At 37.3% G+C, this 5914-nt stretch overlaps 1 protein-coding gene across 2 annotated transcripts in view; it reads right to left on the reverse strand.

Annotated features, from left to right (window-relative positions):
* Positions 1 to 5914, reverse strand: part of LOC106514231 (ankyrin repeat and IBR domain-containing protein 1) — a 56539-nt gene that overhangs the window by 40722 nt on the left and 9903 nt on the right. The window lies entirely within an intron of this gene.

The following is a 5914-nucleotide window of genomic DNA, read 5'->3' on the forward strand; positions in this document are numbered from 1 at the left end:
ATATATATATATATTCACACCCTTGCAATTAACTCATTCTGTAGTCTGAGAGGCAAAGCCCAATAAACACATTTGCTGTAGGGCAAACAGCTAAGATTCCCATCCACACGTCTCCAACTTATTTAGAGCTGCACCTTGATCATTAAAACCAAAAGTAGCAAAATTACACAAAAACAATCTTTGCAGCAGGATCAAAGCTTTACTCAATCTGTGTGCACAAACAGAGAATTTATATTTATCAGGTTAGTTTCTTTGTTGAACAAATTCAATGCTGACAGTCGTGAATTTATTATAAGTGAAAAAAACAACTTCCTACCTTTTCACAAGAAAATACATGAAAACGAAGGGATGCACTGCAACAAGAATTCTTCCCAACTTTTTTATTTTTTTACTCATTTTTTATTTACAAAAGCTAAGTTTTCAGTCTTAACAGTCTTTCAGTAATTACCACAGTCTATTAGTTCTTCGTCAGTTCACAACGAACTCTCTGTCTGTAATGTGCAACAAGAACTTTTTGTTATTAAAACTAATCCTTGTTGTGCTGTCAAACTGTCTGCAGTTAGAAACAGTATTACTGGGCTGTTTTTTTTCTGTACGAAAAAAAAGAAATGTGAGCTTTATAGTGAATTCAGCCACATTAAAGTACCGCTAAGATAATCACACAGAGAGGCAAACCGATGCAAACCTTAAAACAGAATTTAACAAATATGTTTATTGGTATTTCTTATGAAAAATAGATAAACAAACAAGAGCTAGTTCATGTTGTAGGCCAGGGGTGGGCAATTTATTTTTTACCGAGTGCCACATGAGAAACTTGAGCTACAGTAGTACCAGCAATACATTGTACTTAATTCTGCTTAATAATTTTTTTCACCCATTGTAAAGATTATTAAATTATATATTTTGATTAGCTGCTATGGGTAATTAGGACAAGGATGTGTTGCAAATATTTACATAAATATGTGAAACTGTGATGTAGGTATTTAGGGAAAATATTTCTATACAAACAATAAAAACAAAAACAATGCTTATTTTTAACATGTCATTGTCACAAATACAAAAAACATTAGCAATATGGTATCTATTTGATACAAAAAGCAATAAGTGCTTTTAATGCTTTAAAGTTCATTTTACTTGTTCAGTGAGAAAAGTCTTCTTGGGCTTTAACAAAAGCATCAAAATTTGTCTGAACGCCATCACTTTATCTGAAAATATCTGTTGTAGGTAGATCAAAAGGAGACTTCACCCCAGTGTACTTTTTTTATTTTAATGGTGATTTACAAGCATTATTTTAAATCTCTGAGAACTGAGCTTTGAGCTAGTTCCATTAAAGCGTGTGTCAAAACTCAAGGTCTGCAAGGTAAATCTGGACCGTGTTAACATTTTCTCCGGAGCAAAGAGTAATACTTTTGATGTGACCTTTTTTTGTTTCTCTTTCTGTCACTATATTTAGTGCATTCCTCCCATGACAGCTGGACAACTTTCATGTCAAGAAAATTTTATTTTAATTTTTTTCAGTTATCTTGGATGTTGGCGTGGAAAAGGGCAACAGTTAACTGATTTTGATTATCTTTTTTTTTAATTTCCTTACTTTAAAGCCAAATCATTGTTTGTTTGTTTTTTTCGTGAGTGTTTTTTCCCCAAGATTTGCTTGATTGTGATTAAATGCATATACATGAAAAAGTTGTTAATAGAGAGTAAGGTATAAGAAATGAATGCTACTGGTGCATCTTTCTTGCTACATTCATTCATAAACTGGAAAAAATAATTTGTATTTCTATAAGACTAATTAGTTTTTTTTTTTCAATAAATAAATATTGACAGGATTGGCTCTTGGCTTGGACGAAGTTTTGAACTTTGACCCGCTTGTGTAACTGAGTTTGACCCCCCCCCCCCCCCCCCCCCCCCCCCCCCCCCCGCTTTAGAGTAGAACCTTGCACAACACGGTTCTTGCCTGGCTAGTAAAGAGGCAGAACAGGTAATGGAGCACGGCCCAGGGGGGGCTTTGTGACTCCCCTGAGAGCTGCAGACTTACAGTCCCTCCTGTAAAACTGCTCGAGGACAGCTTCTACAAGAAACTCCCAAACTTGGTTTGGGAGTTTTTGTCCACTTTCGACCTGAAAAAGACCAATGAGCTCCTCCTTAATGACAGCAGCCATCTTCCACCCAGCTGGGGTCCAACTTGAAGTGATGCCCTGTGTCCATTAGTGATCCCACCGCAGGTTCATCCATCTGCTCCACTAAGAGTCACTCTCATTTCATTTGCCCATAAAATCTTGGAAAACTCGGTCTACTCGTACTTCTTGGCAAAATCTTTTTGCTTCAGCTCAGTGGGAGATGTGTTTAAGGCTTCTTTACTTTGAATACTTTGTACTTCTGAACACCAGGCAAGTTGCAGCTCCAAATATGGGAGGCAGCAGAAAAATATACGCTTTCTTTTAATTCTCACACTTGTTTGCATTTTTTCTTTCAAAAATGATTAAGGGATGGACTTGAATAATTCATTCAAAAATTAGTTTTTTTCAGTTTTCACCTCTCAGAATTTCCGATGGATTGACTTATAATTACGTGAATGAGTTACCAGAAGTAGCTCAGTGCAACAATCTTTCTGATTACATAAAAATGTTTTTTAATTGCTCAGAAATAACAAAGGACTGTACATTCAGTCACACTCTATTAACACACAAAGAAAAAGCTTCAGAAATAGTTTCCTTAAATCTGGATCTGGTTGTATTTAATATTCATTTTAATAAATTGACCTTTGGCTTCCCAGACAATGGGCCTCATGCAAGAACCGTTCGTACAAACAGATTTGTTCTTAAGTTGTGCGTACGAGTGATTTAGGAGAATTTGTGGCATTCACCAATGTTTTCGTATTCTAAGATTTTTTTCAGATACGAACAAAATTCACGAGTGGTCCAGACCTGTCGTATATTTTACGAGCAGTCAGTCTGCTGTTATCCAGARGGGTTTTCTTCARTAATAACTTTATATTTRGTTAGTTTGAAGATATTTTGAGTTGAAAATAAATCACACTCCATAATTATCTTGACAATAAGTTATTCTGCTTGAATTAGAGTTATAATTTTAAATGTAATAATTTAGACTAACAATATAAATTGTCCGTCCGGCCGGCTTACCCGCTATCGGGTGCGGGGGCAGCAGCAGAAAGACCCCGCGCTATCCCAAAAGTAAGAGAAATTTAGGATAAGAATACAAACATGTTCATGCATGAGGCCCATTAAGTGCAAATTTAGAAACCATTTGAGAAAACCAAAATATGTTTCAGGATGAATATGTGACTTCTAGTTTTCAAGTTTAGTGAGTGATTCCTTGTTTCTGTAAGAAAAAGGTAGACACCAAAAAAAACACACACACACACACACACACACACAGATCAGTGGTTTCCAAAGTTAGGGTTGGGACCGTATTGTGGGTCTGGAGCTACAAGTGGGGGATCTACAGTAGATCTAAAGAAATCAAGTAACTTTAAAAATAATAGCCAGTAACTTTTTTAGGGTTAACTTTTACAAATAGATAAAAACATTAAATGACTTATTGACAATGTTTGCTTAAAGGCCTCAGCATACTCAAGCCGAAGCCGAAAAGTCGACGCACGGTCAAGTGGTTGTTTGGCGTTCGATTTTGCACACAACTTTCATAGGCCCAGAGACGTGCCGAGCTCCAACGAAACCCTTCCCACTGTGGTAAATGTCACTGCATGAGGTTTCTTGGCGCTGAGTCTACAAGCAGAAAAAAAAAATCTGAGACCTGTCACCTGACATTATTTGTGCACAAATCTGTCCTGGTTTAAGCTCCACAGGTTTTAATCAGATTCCTCCATGAACAATTTGTTTCATCTCCATTCATGAGTTTGACTTTCTTTATAAACGTCCGCTTCCTGGTAGCCTACAATAGTCCGCTTCTGAGAGCAAGTCGTTTTTTTTTTTTCCTGGAGCGAGTGGTTGAAACAAAATGCAGCATCCGAGCGCTTTCAGCATGAACAAACACTCCCACGAACTTCTGATGAATCACACAATAAGATCCTATGTGGAGAGGGGTAAAAAGTTCTGCCGGCAGGTTGTGACGAAAAGGGCAGCCAAGTCAACGCTGAGAGCACGGTGACCTAATTTTCGTCATGAAACTGCGACAATCAGAGCTGATTTTGGCAGTTCGGAGGGAGTGTGAAATAGGTTTATCAGCAGGGGTCACGAGTCTGGGGCTTTTAATATTGTGAGTCAAAACCAAAAAGTTTGGGAACTGATGCAGGACTGCTGAGTATTTCAATAAAGCCATTACCACAGTAAGGACTGCACAATATATCACAAATATATTGTCATCGCTGTATCAGTGCGCACAATATTCACATCACAAAGGATGGCTTACAGTCTAATAATGTTGACTAATGTATTTGAAGAGGTTTGAAGCTGTATTTTAAAAGCTAATGAATTTTTAGCCAGAAGGAAAGAGTCTCACAGCAAAAGAAATCTCACACCGAACACAAACGACATTGCCAAAAATGCTAAAGGTCACATAGAGAAAAAAGTACAGATTAGAAAGGGAGGAAAGAAAGAAAGGAAAAAAAAGACATATCGCACCTGATAGTCATCGCAATATTTACAAATATTATTGCCATCGCAAGATTTTCTAATATTGTGCAGCCCTAATCTCAGTAGCTACGTTTACATGGACGTAAGTAATCGGAATAAACGGCCAATTGAAATAAAAATGCGTCATGTAAATGCCCCAGTCAGAATAGTCTGATCTGATTCAGCTCGATCGGAATGAATTTGTAATCTGCTTTATGCAGATTGATGATCTGAACGGCGTGCATGTAAACACTTAATCTGATCATGTTAATCTGGTTGTGGAAAACTAACCTGACTGTGTTTATGTGTACCTAATGTCAACCATACGTATTTCTGACTGGCTAGATGCTAATATGTTGGGGAAGTAAAATTGTTTGGTTAGCGATACATTCTTTGAAAGAGCTCAAAATGATTGAATGCCTTGGTGGTAGGAAGTGTAGGAACCCAGAGCGCAGTAACCTCTCCACTGTTATGAAAACCTGGTGCCAGTCCATTCTGGGCACTCAGAATAGAGAGCGTTTGTTTATGTTCATCACTGAAGCAGAACTTCTGTGTTTTTGAAGGGTAAGTTTACAAAAGTGTATGTCAGTTCTTCTATTCTGAATAAAAGCCTGGTGCATGTTAATGCTCACTATGATCAGATTAATTTGTGCCCATGTAAACGATACATTCAGATTATTTAATCAGAACACATTTCAATCCAACCAAAGAATGTTGCACATGTAAACATAGCTACTAAGCTAAGGCTGTTGGAGACTAGTTACCAACTCCAAATTGTGAGAAAATGGAAAGTTTCACCATGTCATATTCTCTTTAAAGATGGTTGGAGATGACCCACGAGAGAATTTACAGATCTACATGACCCAAATGACTATTTTGAGAGAAAGATTTTCAACACATTCTAAATCCAAGCATCAGGACTGCGCAGAGAGAGAGAGAGAGAGACTGTGCCTAATATGAACCCCTAGAATTGCTTCAAGACACCTGGAAGATTCCCCCACAAATGTAGTTTGACAACTAATCGCCAACAGTCACAGCAAGATGATCTTGCAGATGATAGAAGAAAAACCTGCACACTTCTTCTTTATTCATCTTTATTTAAAATCCATTTCTGTTACAGCAGCTTCAACAACCACTTCCACACCGACACACACCTAGGGCTGCAACAATTAATCGACCACTAATCAATTATTAAAATAATCGATGACTAATTTAATAATCGATTAATCATTTTCTTTTTTTGTTGTTGTTCTTTACTTTGTTTTTCTCTCCAAACTGCTTTGACACCTTCCACTGCCACATCTGCCTTTCTGTCCTTGACACAC

The sequence above is a fragment of the Austrofundulus limnaeus genome, unplaced genomic scaffold (genome assembly GCF_001266775.1).
Source record: "Austrofundulus limnaeus strain Quisiro unplaced genomic scaffold, Austrofundulus_limnaeus-1.0 Scaffold18, whole genome shotgun sequence".
NCBI classification, from domain to species: Eukaryota; Metazoa; Chordata; class Actinopteri; order Cyprinodontiformes; family Rivulidae; genus Austrofundulus; species Austrofundulus limnaeus.